This window comes from Meles meles, chromosome 8 (assembly GCF_922984935.1).
Source record: "Meles meles chromosome 8, mMelMel3.1 paternal haplotype, whole genome shotgun sequence".
NCBI lineage: Eukaryota > Metazoa > Chordata > Mammalia > Carnivora > Mustelidae > Meles > Meles meles.
Window position 1 is genome coordinate 47,597,126 of NC_060073.1, and position 16,092 is coordinate 47,613,217.

The 16,092-nt window shown below is 40.4% G+C and overlaps 1 long non-coding RNA gene across 1 annotated transcript in view; it reads right to left on the bottom strand.

Moving 5' to 3' along the window:
* The window catches only part of LOC123948942, a 52,131-nt gene extending 36,208 nt beyond the window's left edge, over nt 1–15,923 (bottom strand). Inside the window, exons 1-2 of the long non-coding RNA XR_006820003.1 lie at nt 15,787–15,923; nt 12,767–12,809 (exon numbers count right to left, since the gene is read on the bottom strand). This is a non-coding gene — a long non-coding RNA (uncharacterized LOC123948942). The remainder of the gene's footprint in view (nt 1–12,766; nt 12,810–15,786) is intronic.
* Nucleotides 15,924–16,092: the final 169 nt, after the last annotated feature.

Consider the following 16,092-nt stretch of genomic DNA (forward strand, 5'->3'; position numbering starts at 1 on the left):
TCACCTGCAGGCTGCCCACACACACTCCCTTCCAAACGGTGCTCTTCTGATGCCAATTGGCTAGCTGAGCCACTCCAGGAGGAGGCCTATGGGAGGAGGAGGGGGGAAGGTGATGCAGAGAAATATTTTATAAACTAAACTTTAAGCTTTAAATTTGATTTGCTCTTTCGACCAATTCACACTGTAAGTCCCATCTCTTAAAAACCTTGGATACTGAGGAGTTAAAGGGGTATGGAAGCTGGTGTAGCCCGGGGCTGCCATCCAAGGCCGGCAGAAAAGGCAGCAGGAAGGGTTTGGTTCTGGCTAGGCTACAGACAGGCCATCTGGATGCAGGGAAGGCCTAGAATGCCAGAAACAGCTTTTCTTTTTGGTGTTAGGCTTCATTAAGTTCAGCCTGGGGGAGAGTCTTTTTGGTTTGAGACCCAAACTGAGAGTCTTCTTTGAATAGGGATTTGATATTTTGAATTTTATGGAGCAAAACACCCACTACATACAGTCTTTTGGTAAGGAAAGTCACAAAAAGCAATGTACATGAGTAAATATATTTTTAAAAGCATTCAGACCAGACTCCTAGATTTATAAACACACAGAAAGCATGTGTAGTCTTTAAATAATTTTGATAGGAATAGATAAATCTGAATAGGTTGTCTGAAAAGAAAAAAAAAAAAACGTGGTTTTTAAAAAAAAATTGTACCAGTCTGTGATTCTGGTAAAGAATTATTTTATTGTTTTTCCTGTAGTTCACCTGGAAAGCAGCTTCACCACACTGGAATGACTTTGAGGTCTTTAAAATTATTTTCCTTCTCCATTTTTGTTTTATATTTAATTATATTACATTTGGCATAAAGTTGGCATGGGCCAGTTATAATTCCTTTCACAGGAAATTTTCTTTAGTAAAACTGAAAGAGGAAAAAATGCTGCAGGGAAATTATAGCAACTTCCTACTCTATATCACTCATGAACATACACTCTTTTTGGAAACCACCCTCTTTAAAAGATATGATCTATTCTTCCCGAGCTATAGCAGTCTGCTTTAGATTTGTATGTGTTATTCTTAACAATTAAAGGAAAAGGTGAATGTAAATTCACCTTGGACAAAACAAAACAGGAAAGAGAATATTATCCTTAAGAGAATTCTTACCTTAAGGAAGAGAAAACGCACGTATCTTTCTGGGTGGGGAAGGGGGGGAGCGGGCAGACTTTTTCCTCTCCAAGGCATTAATTGCCACCTAGCAGCAGAGAAGGGAATTGCGCACTGGACTTCAAGTCAATTGGTTTTAAAGGGCACGTTACTTTTTTTTTTAAAGTAATCTCTACACTCAGTATGGGACTTGAACCCACAACCCCAGGATCAAGAGTTGCCCACCCCACAGACTAAGCTAGCCAGGCACCCCTAAAGGGCATGTTACTTTTTTTTTTAAGATTTTATTTATTTGTGAGAGAGAAAGAGAGAGTGTGAATGAGAGAGAGAGAGGACAAGCAGGGGGAGAGGCAGAGGGAGAACCAGATGAGCAAGGACCCTGATGCAGAACTCAATCCCAGGACCTGGAGGTCATGCCCTGAGCCAAAGGGAGACACTTAACCGACTGAGCCACCCAGGCGAAAGGCACGTTATCTTTACCATGACCAATATTTGAAGAATAATTAGTCTACTCGTAGATTAGGGATTGAATTTTTTTCTCTCTTGTCATGAAGAAACAAAAAGAAATACAACAAATGAAAAAATTTGGCTTATTGATAAGAATGCTCTTTCCATCACAAAATGTCTTGGATTTTGTTGTTGTTGTTGTTTCTCAGTGGTTACCCCTGCCACCTCAGCAGTAGGCCAAAGGGAAAGAAAGGCTGAACTCACTCTGGGACTAAAAAATGCTGGCTTTGACTTATTAAAGGTAGAACTGGGTATAGGCATCTTTATTTACATATAATATTATATTAGTTGCAGAGAGGCAGGCAGAGAGAGAGGAAGGGAAGCAGGCTCCCCGCTGAGCAGAGAGACTGATGCGGGGCTCAATCATGGGACTCTGGGATCATGACCTGAGCGAAAGGCAGAGGCTCTAACCCACTGAGCCACCCAGGCACCCCAAAACTGTCTGTTTTTAATACGGAAAGTGATTTCCCAAATAATCTTGGGGTGGATTTCTATAAAAAAAAGGATCAGAATGGATTTTATTTGGTTAGGATGAGAAGAGGTTGTTTATTTTAAAAATTAGAAGACATCTTCCTATAACGCATGAAATAATTTCTAGACCAATGATCATTCAAATCTGTTGAAGGACATCCTTATTTCAAACTTTACCAACTATGTGTCTACTTTTATAGCAGTCAGCCATACTGAATGCCAAAGTTTTTTTTATTTATTTATTTAAAAGATTTTATTTATTTATTTGACACACAGAGAGATCAGAAGTAGGCAGAGAGGCAGGCAGAGAGAGGGGGGAAGAAGACTCCCTGCCGAGTAGAGAGCCCGATGCCGGGCTCGATCCCAGGACCCTGGGATCATGACCTGAGCTGAAGGCCGAGGCTTAACACACTGAGCCACCCAGGCACCCTGAATGCCAAAGCTTTAAAGGAGTCTCTATCCTTGTATTTCATAGATCTTGGCAACTAAAATAAAAGTAACTTCTCTCTTCAAAGAAGACCTACAGGTGGCCAATAGACACATGAAAAGATGCTCAGTATCACTCATCATCAGGGAAATGCCAACCAAAACCACAATGAGAGATATCACCTCATACCTGTCAGAACGGCTAAAATAAAAACACAAGAAACAACAAGTGTTGGTAAGGATATGGAGAAAAAGGAACTCTCGTATGCTGTTGGTGGGAATCCAAACTCATGCAGCCACTGTGGAAGACAGAATGGAGGTTCCTCAAAACATTAAACATAGAACTACCCTACAATCTAGTGATTGCACTACTGGGTATTTACACAAAAGCATGCAAAAACACTAATTCAAAGGGATACATGCACCCATATCTTTACTGCAGCATTATTTGCATTGGTCAAACTATGGAAACTGCCCATGTGCCCACTGACTGATGAATGGATAAAGAAGATGTGAGATATATATATATATATATATATGTATATATATATATATATAATGACATACTATTCAGCCATCAGAAAGAATGAAATCTTGCCATCTGCAACAACATGGATGGAGCTAGAAAGTATAATACTAAGTAAAATTAGTAGACAAATACGATATGATATAGACAATATTATATGAAATAGACAAATACTATATGATTTCACTCATATGTGGAATTTAAAAAACAAAATAAATGAGCAAATGGAAAAAAAAAAACAAAGAAATAGACTCTTTCTTTAAACTAAGTTTTCTGCCCAACATGATGCTTGAACTCACAATTCTGACAGCAAGAGTTTCATGCTCTACCAACTGAACCAGCCAAACAAGATATAGACTCTTAACCATAGAGAAAAAACTGATGGTTACCAGAGAGGAGGTGGGTGGGGGGAAGGGTGAATTAGGTGATGGGGATTAAGGAGTATGTTTCTCATGATGAAAAATAAGTTAACATTTTTAGCCAGGAACCTTTTTTTCAACTTCTTAGCTTTTGAAGTTCTCCTAAATATTTAATTTTGCTTGAATCTCCTTTGAAAAATGTTTATTTTATTTATTTATTTATTTTTTAAAACTGTGCTTTTAAAAAAAACTTGTTTATTTGAGAGACAGAGAGAGCATGAGAAGGAGTGGCAGAGGGAGAAGGAGAAGCAGCAGATTCATTGCTGAGCAGGGAGCCTGATGTGGGGCTTGATCCCAGGACCCTGAGATTATGACCTGAGCTGAAGGCAGACACTTAACTGATTGAGCCACCCAGGAGACCCATTACTTTATTTATTTATTTAAGATACTATATATGGGGGAGGGTGTCACTCACTGGACACTTCAGTTTGCCACTTTTTATTTAGCTAAATAATAGGTATTGTTACTGTATAGATTCTACGAGTATATCATCACCAAGGCAACCAGCAACATTTTGGAAGACAAATGCTGGTTTAAAGATAATAGTAGTAGCTAATATTTTATTGAGTATTTACCATGAGCCAGACAGTGTGTTAAGGACTTTAAATAAAAAGTTCACTTAGTTATTACAATAATCATAAAAGATACTAGCCAATATTATCTTTATTTTATTTTAAAAAAAATTTTTAAAGATTTTATTATTTATTTGATAGACAGTGAGCACAACAGGGCAAGTGGCAGGCAAAGGGAGAAGAAGACTTCCTACCAAGCAGGGAGCTCGATGTGGGTCTCAATCCCAGGACCCTAGAATCATGACCTGAGCTGAAGGCAGACATTTAACTGACTGAACCACCCAGATACCCCTTAAAGATTTTACCTGCACCCAGTGTGCAGCTCAAACTCAACCCCAAGATCAAGAGTCACGGGCTCTACCAACTGAAGCAGCCAGAAGCCCTGGTCACTCCCAGTTTTAGATTTGCAGCCTCCCCCTCTCCATTGAATTCCAACTCACATGCCAAGAAACTATGCCTCAACTCCACTAGACAGTCTAGCAGCTATACCAAAGTTGAAATATACAAAACTGCCTCCTCATCTCCCCCCAACCCAAAACCTGCTCCTCCCATCTCTCCTTCTGTACAGTTCACTGTAACTCCATTCTTCCATCTGCTCAGGCCAGTAACAGTCATCATTTTGAAACCTCTCTTTCTCTTGCCTGCCACATCCAATCCATCAGCAAAGTTTTATTGGCTCTGCCTTCAAAATAGATGCAGAATCCAACCATGTCCCACTATCTCAGCATTACAACTCTGGCCTAAGCCACCGTCATCTCTAAGAGCCTTGATCTTATTAGCCTGTTTGGCCCTCTATAATCTGTTCTCAATCTATAATCTGTTCCCATGTCAATACATGGGTCAGGACAATCTTTTTTAAATGTCAGTCTTGGGGCAGCTGGCTGGCTCAGTTGGAAGAGCTTGGGACTCTTGATCTTGGGGTTGTGAGTTCGAGCCCGACATTAGGGGTAGAGATTACTTAAAAATAAATAAACTTAAGAAAATGAAAATAAGTGATGCCTGGGTGGCTCACTCTGCTAAGCCACTGCCTTCGGTTCAGGTCATGATCCCAGAGTCCTGGGATCGAGCCCCGCATCGGGCTCTCCGCTCAGAGTGGAGCCTGCTTTCTCCTCTCTCTCTCTGCCTGCCTCTCTGCCTACTTGTGATTTCGCTCTGTCAAATAAATAAATAAAATCTTTAAAAAAAATTGTCTTAAAAAAATAAATAAATAAAAGAAAATAAAAAAGAAAATGAAAATAAAATGTCAGTCATGACATTCCTGTACTCAAAACCCTCTAGTAGCTTTCTATCTCTCTCAGAGTCAGTCTTTACTGTGGCCTGTAGGCCCTATACTACCTGTAATCTCCATCACATTTGTTCTCTGATTTCATCTCATTTTATTCTTCCTCTGGAATTTTTGTCTGTTTACTGAGGTAGTCTTAGTATCTTAGTGATAATGTTTAGAATATAATAAGATCAATAATTATTTATTGAATAAATGAAAAATACCTGATTCCAGAAATTTTTCTTTTTCTCATCATTCCCCTTTATGCATGTATCGGTGACTCTGTGAGTTGAAGGTGGTTGGCTGGACTCTTTAGAGAAGCCTTTATATCAAAGCCTAACTTGTGGGCCAACCAGAAGAGACATTTGGTCTCTTAGGGTATTAATGGTTTGCAGTTCCTTTAAGCATGATGTGGGGGCTCGGCTCAGGGTACACCCTGATTCCTAACCAGTAGTTGCAAAATTGATCCATAAGGGGTATTTGGTAGAAAGAATAGACCAGAAAAGCAGTACTACTTCTCTAATTCAAAGGCCATTGTTTATTAGCTCAGGATTTTCAAATTATTTTCAAGATTTTATTTATTTATTTGACAGAGAGAGAGACAGTGAGAGAGGGATCACAAGCAGGGAGACTGGGAAAGGGATAAGCAGGCTTCCTGCTGAGCAAGGAGCCCAACAAGGGGTTCAATCCCAGGACCCCAGGATGGATCATGACCCGAGACGAAGACAGACGCTTAATGACTGAGCCATCCAGACACCCCAGTTCAGGATTTTTTAGAATTAGATAAACATAAATTCTAATAAGAGCCAAGTTGAAATTCTCCCATGGACATGTAACATTCATTGTTACTCAACTATCTAGATGACATTCTGTAATAATTGCTTCATTTCTGGAAAAAATATTTCTAAACAACTGAAGGATGCCAATGGCTTTTGTACAGGCCTCACTTTTGGTAATACTATGGGAGGGGAATTATATTATAGAGTTTAGATAAGACTCTAAATTGTTGCTCTTCTAAATTATGTCTATTAGTTCCAACTGTTCTATTCCAAGCTTTAGTTATTACCAGAAGAGAACTGTAGCTTCTGAATAACTAGAAAAAGTAAAAATAAAAAGGTAGTAAACACAGATAAGGCTGCCTTTAGAATGAGGTATCAGTTAAACGTCAGTTAAATAAATGATGATATGTTCGTATGATAGAGGATCCTACTGTTATACAAACATTTAAAAGCATGAACTATGGGGTGCCTTGGTGGCTCAGTGGGTTAAGCCTCTGCCTTCAGCTCCAGTCATGGTCTCGGGGTCCTGGGATCGAGCCCCACATTTGCTCACTGGGGAGCCTGCTTCCCCCTCTTTCTCTGCCTGCCTCTCTGCCTACTTGTGGTCTCTCTCTTCCTGCCAAATAAATAAATAAAATCTTTAAAAATTAAAAATAAATACAAGCATGAACTATGACATGAAATGTTTATGGTACAATGTTTAAATAAAAAAGCAGGGGAAAATTAAAGATTTATCATTTGAAACATATATTTTTTATAGCAGGTTATTTTGTTGAGATTTTAATTCTATGTGTTCTCCTATTCTCCTACCTCTTGCCCCCATACAATCAGGTATCCAGATCCAAATATTTTCATAAGGCAAAAAGTAAAACTGCTTAGTGACAACATAGGTTCTTGCTGTCTTTTGAAATGAGAAGTGGGGGTGGGAAGACAAGAATGCCTTTGAAAGTGAGGTAGAAGAGAGATGCCTCACGACTTAGAAGTCTGAAACCTAAAAGGTTGAGTGAGCAGCTAAGTCTTCCATCTTGCTCTGTGACGGAGCTCAGGATGATGGCAAAACCTCAAAGGGGAAGGCTGTACCTGGGTGCTGGGGTTGCCAGATTCACTCATTTGATTCCAGATTCTTGAGTTCCAAGAGTGGTAAAGGAATACTGGAATCATCAGACCAGAAGGGAAAATGGCATAAAAGGAAATCTCAGCAGTAAATCAATGTGGACAGACAACTAAATAATTTCCAGGTATAGGGCGTGGGTGGCTCAGGTCATGGTCTCAGGGTCCTGGAATGGAGCCCCTCATCACATCGGGCTCCCTGCTCAGCGGGGAGTCTGCTTCTCCCTTTCACTCTGCCCCTCTCCCCCACTCATGTACTCTCTTTAGCTCTCTCAAAGAAATGAAAAATAAAACCTTTAAAAAATAATAATTTCCAGATACTTCCACAATAATTAAGGCCCTAGAAACTTCATACAATCTTAGGTGGAGAGGAAATGCTTAGTAACTGAGACTGACTTTCCTACCAGCGTGGCAGGGTGAGAGCTCAGGATTAGATTCAGGTTGATGTACAGAAATGCAATATTTATTTCAGTGGAATGAGAGCCACACCTACAATACATATATACTTATACAATGTATTGCATATTATAAATATTAGAAAATACATTCTCAGGGTAAATGTTCTTCCTTTCTTTAGATATACATTATTATAGGAGAAAAAAATCACTAAAATTTTAACAGTGATTTTTCTCTACCTCGTGAATTATAAGGGATTTTTTTCATGCTGTTTGCATTTGAAAAAGTTTAAATGTGTATTCCTTTTAGTATTGGAAAAAATTATAAAACCAACTGTAAGCTGACTTTTTTTCCTGTGTATTTGAGCAGGAAAAAAACAGGGAAGGGGATATATCATAATCTTAGGTTCTATTTTCCAGCTGTTTCAGACCTACCAATATTAACCTTCTGAGAGGTATAATATAAACTCAACTTCAAGAAAAGAAAACAAGCTTTTCTCACATTAAAAAAAAAAGGTATTGTATACCTCCTGTACCCTGTAAATATTTAAAATATTATTCGAATCCGTCAGGGTCCCAGCAGGAAACTGATGGCACACTCAAAAGCCCAACTGAAGAGAGTACATCAGAATTCGGGCAGGGAAACAGCAAGAGATGGTACAGTACCACTGCCAACTTGGGCCAGTATGGAGGGAGGGAGGGAGGGTAATAAATACACCGATCTCTTTCTCCCACTACCTTCTTTTTTTTTTTTTTTTTTTTTTTTTTGTTTATTTGACAGTGAGAGAAATCACAAGACAGAGAGGCAGGTGGGGCTGGGGGGCATGGAGGGGAGGTGGAAGTAGGCTTCCTGCTGAGCAGAGAGCCCGATGCGGGGCTAGATCCCAGGACCCTGGGATCATGACCTGAGCCCTGAGCCGAAGGCAGAGGCTTAACCCACTGAGTCACCCAGGTGCCCCTCTCCCACTACTTTCTGCTGTCCTGCTAGTGCCCTCCATCTGCTGAGCTCAACCAGAAGCCAGAGGGGAAAGGGATGTTACTGAAGAAGATCTACAGGGGCAATGGAGACTATCTAGCTCAGAAACATCAAGGTGCAAGCAATCTTACAAAGCTGCTATAAATATTTCCAAATTTAGGAATTAAGAGGTACAAACTTCCAGTAATAAAATAAGTAAGTCACAGGGACGAAGAGTACAGCATAGGGTATATAGTCAATAATATTATAGTAACTTTGTATGGTGGACGGGTAGTGACAACACTTACTGACGTGAGCATTTTGTAACATATATAATTGTTGGATCACTATGTTGTGGCTGAAACTAATATATGTCAATTATACTTCAATTAAAGAAATTTTTTTAGGGGCGCCTGGGTGGCTCAGTCATTAAGCATCTGCCTTCAGCTCAGTTTATAATCCCTGCATCCTGGCATGGAGCCCCACATTGGGCTCCCTTCTTGGCAGGGAGCCTGCTTCTCCCTCTCCAGCTCCCTTGTGCTTGGGTTCCCTCTCTCCCTATCTCTCTCTGTCATAAATAAACAAAATCTTTAAAAAAATTTTTAATAGAAAAAAAATACTTCCAAACCTAAAGATTTCTTCTAGAAGAGTACTCGGAAGACAGTTTTCAACATTAATCTCTGGTGCTGTGCAATATGTTTGGAATTATTATTATTACTGCTAAGGTACTTTTATTCATTCTTAACTTTTTAAACCATATCGAGCACTCAGTTTGCATGACTCTATATGTATGTGTGTGTGTGTGTATAATATAAATATGTATATTTATATGTAATATATATAACATAAATTATATATGTGTGTGTGTGTGTGTGTGTGTGTGTGTGTGTGTGTATAAAACATAGGCCCTGTCTTCCAGGAGCTTATGATTTAATAGATGGAGATAGTACATAAACAAACAGGTACAATTGGGTTTTTTTGCTTTTTTAAATTGTTTTTATTAATATACAATGTATTATTTGCCCCAGGGGTACAGGTCTGTGAATCATCAGGCTTACACACTTCACAGCACTCAAAACAGGTGCAATTGTTATGTGTGTGTAGCAGGATGTTAAAATGAGACTATCTTACTTTTGTCTGCACCTGTAAGAAAGTGAATTATTCCCACATTCCACAGTAAAGTGGAGGGCCATTAAAGGGGGAAACTGAAAAAAAAAATGGGGGGCTGCTTTTGCAACTCTTACTTGTCTATCCACTTCTAAGTCAGAAAAAAGTTGAAGTTTAGAAGATTTTGAGAGGGGGTGCCTGTGTGGCTCAGTTGGTGAAGCATCTGCCTTTGGCTCAGGTATGCCTTTGGCTCAGATCATGATTCCAGGGTCTTAGGATCAAGCCCCACGTTGGGCTCCCTGCTCAGTGGAGAGCCTGCTTCTCCCTCTCCCTCTGCCTGCTGTTCTACTTGTGCTCTTTCTCTAGCTCTCTGTCAAATAGATAAATAAATAAAATCTTAAAAGAAAAAAAAAAAGATTTTGAGAGGGTTTTCAGTGTACAGTGTGTTGACATTGCTTTTTTCCTCGCCTTGTGCCTAGGGAGAGAGGCTTTATAGAACTTTGATATATGGCCCTTAGAGCTGGGGTTTCTGGGGGTCATAGTGCACGAGTGTCAGGATCATATCTGAGGACAGGTGACTACAGCAGTGAATGAAATACATGAATATCTCCTGCCTTCATGGAGCCAACATTCTAGTGGAATCTGGACAAGCAAAGATGGCTGGCTAATTGCAAAGATGAGTTTTGCGTTTGGTCCAAATATATACTCCCAAAGGTGTGAGGCAAAGCCACTCCGGATATCTGGATCAGATATGGACTACTGAAGAAAGTCAAGTGGAAGAGTAGAGACTTCCACAGAAAGAAGCTTGAGGCATAGAGCACAGATGCCAGCAACCACTGAACTGAGTACCAGATGACATGTATTCACCCAAGCGTAATCAAGAGATTGCCAGTATTCGCTCATCAGGGTAAGGTGAAGGTAGAGGTGTTTCCAAAGAATGCATAAAATAACAAGTATCAAGTGTAAACACTTGTTAGGTTCAGAGAGCATCAACCCTTAACTGCAGAACTGTGTTAGCCATGTTAAGAATGCTCTTGCCTGGGGCGCCTGGGTGGCTCAGTGGTTTAAGCCTCTGCCTTCGGCTCGGGTCGTGATCTCAGGGTCCTGGGATCGAGCCCCGCATCGGGCTCTTGGTTCAGTGAGGAGCCTGTTTCTCCCTCTCTCTCTGCCTGCCTCTCTGACTACTTGTGACTTCTCTCTCTCTGTCAAATAAATAAAATATTAAAAAAAAAAAAAAAAAAAAAAAAAGAATGCTCTTGCCCTTTCCTCTGTTCCAACTTGGGAGAAGTAAGGAAACCTCCTTGGTAAAGGGAAGGGACATTACAAAAGAAATTTTAGGTAAGGACATAGAAACGAAGTCAACCATTTCCCTTTCTGTCATAACAGGCTCAAGCTGGAGGGAAGACAATACTGGTGATATTTGTGCCATGTTTCATTCAAGGGGCAGGGAGGGATTAACTCCACTGAGGGTGGTTTTGGTTTTTGTTCTTTAAGGGAGAAAGAGTGGGAGGGCATGGGCACTGGGGGGAGTGTGGGAGGGGCCAAAGGAGAGAGAGAATCTTCAGTAGGCTCCACGCTCAGCATAGAGCCCCACTCTGGGCTTGATCTCATGACTCTGAGACCATGACCCAAGCCAAAATCAAGAGTCCGACGCTCAACTAACCTGTGCCACCCAGGCACCCCAACCACTGGGTGTGTTTTAATGTATGGGGGAAAATAATAAGTTATTTGCAAATTGTACCTTACACATCTCATTTGCACAATGTACCAATTACAGCTGTTAAACAGTAACATATTGAGATTTATATCCCCATGGGGAATAATTTCCAACTTGGCTTTTATTTAGCATTTACTTTTTACTTGATTCTAAAAAAGCCTGGCATAAGGGTGCCTAGGTGGCTCAGGTGGTTAAGCCTCTGCCTTGGCTCAGGTCTCCTGATCTCCGGATCCTGGAATGGAGCCCTGCATCCGGCTCCCTACTCAGCAGGCAGTCTCCTTCTCCTCTGCCTCCCTCCCTACTCTGCTTGTGCTCTCTTTCTTGCCCACTCTCTCTCTCTCTAATAAATAATAAATAAAATATTTTTAAAAATAAAATTAAAAAGCCTGACATAAATTAACCAATGACCGGGGAGCCTGGTTGCTCAGTGGGTTAAAGCCTCTGCCTTCGGCTGGGTCATGATCCCAGGATCCTGGGATCAAGCCCCACATCAGGCTCTCTGCTCAGCAGAGAGCCTGTTTCCCCCTCTCTCTCTGCCTGCCTCTAAGCCTACTTGAGATCTCTTTCTCTGTCAAATAGAGAAGTAAAATCTTAAAAAAATTAACTAATGACCATTAAATTGAAGAAGCAGTGTTACATTTGCTGACCCAGTCTTCTTACAAAATATCTTTATTGACTAATTTTTCAGCTCTTGGTTAAGGACCAAGATGTATCCCAAGCCAAATCCCCCAAACATGCAGAGAGGCTGAAAGTCATATAAAAACTATATTAAGTACTTAGGACCTTCAGTGTTGACAAAAAGGACAACCAAATGCCTCTTCTGATGTCTCATAAGCGGAGCTTTGATAAGAGCCAATCACTGTGAATGAATAATAGATCACAAAGCCCCAGATATTTGCAAAAGGGCAAGAAGAGATTAACCACTCTTTCATTCAACAAATGTTTAGTGAGTACCTATTACTATGCCAGGCTTTGTCCTAACAACTAGAAATACCTCAGTAAATAAAAAAATTCATATCCTTCAGTATTTATGTGATTCCCTGTTACATATTTACAGTATCCCCATGCTGCAGCCCACCAACTTTTACTTGAATTAACATCATTGGGTTTCTTTTCTTTGTATTCAACAGGATCCTTCTACAAAAGTAACACAGTAACAAGATAATGGAAGGGAACTCCTACAAATCAATGAGAAAATGACTAATAACAATAAGTTGAGAAAAGGAATTAAGTGACAATTCCCTAAAGCAACATAAATTGCCAAGAAATACATGCGAAGTTTTTTTTTTTTGGCTAGTAATCAAAAAATACAATTAAAATTAAAGTTTTTTTTTTCTTTTCTTGCCTATCAACTTGATAAAGGTAAAAAGTACTCACCCTATCCAGTGCTGGTGAAGTCAGAAAGTGGAACTCTCAGGCACTGTAGAATATAAATTGATATAACTTTTTACTGTTTTGTAACTTAGCCATATTTATCCTAATTGTAAATGCAGGTTCCCTTTGACCTGGCAATTCTATCGCTATGAATTAATTCATCATAAGGAGGTAATCAGGAAAGTACACAAAATGTGTGTATGTATAAGGATATTCATTATAGTATTTTTATAATAGCAAAGGCTTGGAAATGATCTAATGGCTCACCCATAGTTAATTAACATATTTCTACACAATGGAATAATATGCAACTATTGAAAATAATATGTATCATTATTTAACAAACATGAAATCATGGCCATAACTTTTTTTAAAAAATATTTATTTATTTATTTATTTGAGAGAAGGGGAGAGAGAGAGCGCTTGCACATGGACAAGTAGGGAAAGGGGCAGAGGGGGAGGGAGAGAGGTAGACAATTTCAAGCAGACTCCTCACTGAGCATGGAGCCCATATGGGGCTCCATTCCATGATCCTGAGGTCATGACCTAAGCCGAAACCAAGAGTCAGATGCTTAACTGACTAAGCCATCTAGGCGCCCCCACCATAACTTTTTAAATGTAGTATAAAACAATTTAGTATGATCTTATTTGAAAAAACAATCATATATCTATTATGCATATGTATATTTTTAAGTAGGCTCCATGCCCAGTGTGGAGCCCAACGTGGGGCTTGAACTCACAACCCTGAGATCAAGACCTGAACTGAGATCAAGAGTTGGACCCTTAACAGACTGAGCCACCCAGGTGCCCCCATTATATGTATTTTTGACACAAGTAAATATATACATATGAAGAATAGTCAAAATGTTTTTGGGCTACATGAACAATTTTTTTTTTCTTTTTTTACAGAGAGAGAGAGAGATTACAAGTAGGCAGAGCAGCAGCCAGAGAGGGGAGGAAGCTCTCTGCTTGGCAGGGAGCCCGATACGGGGCTCGATCCCAGGACCCTGAGATCATGACCTGAGCTGAAGGCAGAGGCTTAACCCACTGAGCCACCAGGCGCCCCAACATGAACAATTTTAAATGAATAGTTCCTTAGTCTCTCAACATTCAGTATTTATTAGACATTTAGTATGTGCTAGGCATTATGCTGAGTGCTAGAGAAACAAAAGAGAATAATCTGTTAATTTAAATCTGTTAATTTAATTCACTAAATTAACAGTGATTTTTAAAAATGACAACAACCAGTATTGGTGAATTTAGGGAGAAGACCCTCATATACTATTGTGAAGAGTGCCAAATCCTAACCACTAGACCACCAGGGAGGTTTCATATAATATTGTGCAGAGTATAAACTGACAAAACATTTCTGGAGGGCAACTTAGCACTTTCTATTAAAAGCTTTAGAAAAATCCATTTCATTTGACCCTGCAATTCCATTTTTAGGAATTTATTCTAAAGATTTTTATTTATTTATTTATTTGACAGACAGAGATCACAAGTAGGCAGAGAGACAGGGAGAGAGAAAGAGGAGGAAGCAGGCTCCCCGTGGAGCAGAGAGCCTGATGTGGGGCTCAATTCCAGGACCCTGGGATCATGACCCAAGCTGAAGGCAGAGGCTTTAACCCACTGAGCCACCCAGACACCTCAGGAATTTATTCTAAAGAAAGGAGTATAGCCTGCTTCTCCCTCTACCTGACACTTCCCCTGCTTATGCTCTCTTTCTGACAAATAAAATCTTAAAAAATAAAAAAAGAGTCTAAAAATATTTATCAAGCAGCTCACAAATGAGTGGGTGAGTGGGGGGGACTAAATATTAAACAATGGGGACTTCGGTAAATAAAACATCATATATGCATAATGCAGGATACTAGAAAGTCATATTTAACCTAAAAATGTTTAACAGGGGAAAAAGACCAAAATATAAAAGCGAAAAGTTTAAAGAGTGTGATCCTAAATTGCTCTTAACTTGAGCAAATCACTTAAGTGATCTGAGTCTGTTATTTACCTGCAAAGCTAAGATCATTAAGGATCCTTTCAATTCATACCTTAACTGAGCCTAGGTACGTATCTTTTCTACTTTGTAAAGAAAATGAGTCAACCCTGGAGCAAAGTGGATGTTACTGTACCAACGTCTTTTATCCGGGGATTTACTAAAAGTTCTCAAGAGAGAAAATATGTGTTTCAGAAGAAAATGCCCAGTTCGCCCCCCCCCAAGTGGTCTAATCTACCAGATTAAAAAATTATATTTAAAAAAAAAAGGGGCGCCTGGGTGGCTCAGTGGATTAAGCCGCTGCCTTCGGCTCAGGTCATGATCCCAGGGTCCTGGGATCGAGCCCCAGGTCGGGCTCTCTGCTCAGCAGGGAGCCTGCTTCCCTTCCTCTCTCTGCCTGCCTCTCCACCTACTTGTGATCTCTGTCTGTCAACAAAAAAAAAAAAAAAAACAACCCATAAAAACCAAGCATCATGCTTGGTTTTGAGACCGTAGAAAGACATTACTGCCCTCATGGAGTTTAAAGTCTTGTAGGGGCACCTGGGTGGCTCAGTGGGTTAAAGCCTCTGCCTTCAGCTCAGGTCATGATCCCAGAGTCCTGGGATCGAGCCCCGCATTGGGATCTCTGCTCACCAGGGAGCATGCTTCTCTCTCTCTCTCTCTCTCTCTCTCTCTCTCTCTCTCTCTCTGCCTGCCTCTCTGCCTACTTGTGATCTCTCTCTCTGTGTCAAATAAATAAATAAATAAAAATAAAAATAAATAAAGTCTTGTAGAGGAAACCAATCACGATAAAGCGCGATCAGTGGTAACAGCCTTGAAAAATGTTTTCTCCAGGAAATGGAGAAAAGGATTCCAAAGTAGAAAGAAAAGCATGTACACAGACAACATACTTGACGAAGAGTGTGGTTCACACATACAAACGGACCATTATTTTGTGGCCTTTCTTACAGCCTCGTCCTTCTCCCAGTCACACAACACCCCAAATCTCTGTGACCCTGAACGAAAGATGTCCAGCGGCACACTGGATCACCTGGAGTCGCGGGTGTTGTCTCCATCGATTTCAGGTGTATCGGTCGGGCCGATAAGGACATGGCGGGAATCTGCAAAACACAGGTAATAACCACCGAAAATCCAAGAAGGGCGACTTTGTAGCTGCCGCCCCGCAACTCTCAGCTGCCGCCCGCATTCCTTGCCCAAGATTTCCCGCCAATCTAAACTCCTCCTTCTTCCTAAGCCCCGCCCACTTTGGAGAGGCCGCGAGTCTTGAGGGCGGGGAAGCGCCGGGTTCTATCGATATCTCTGGGATAGACTGCCCTGCCCTGCGCCGCCTTCGTCA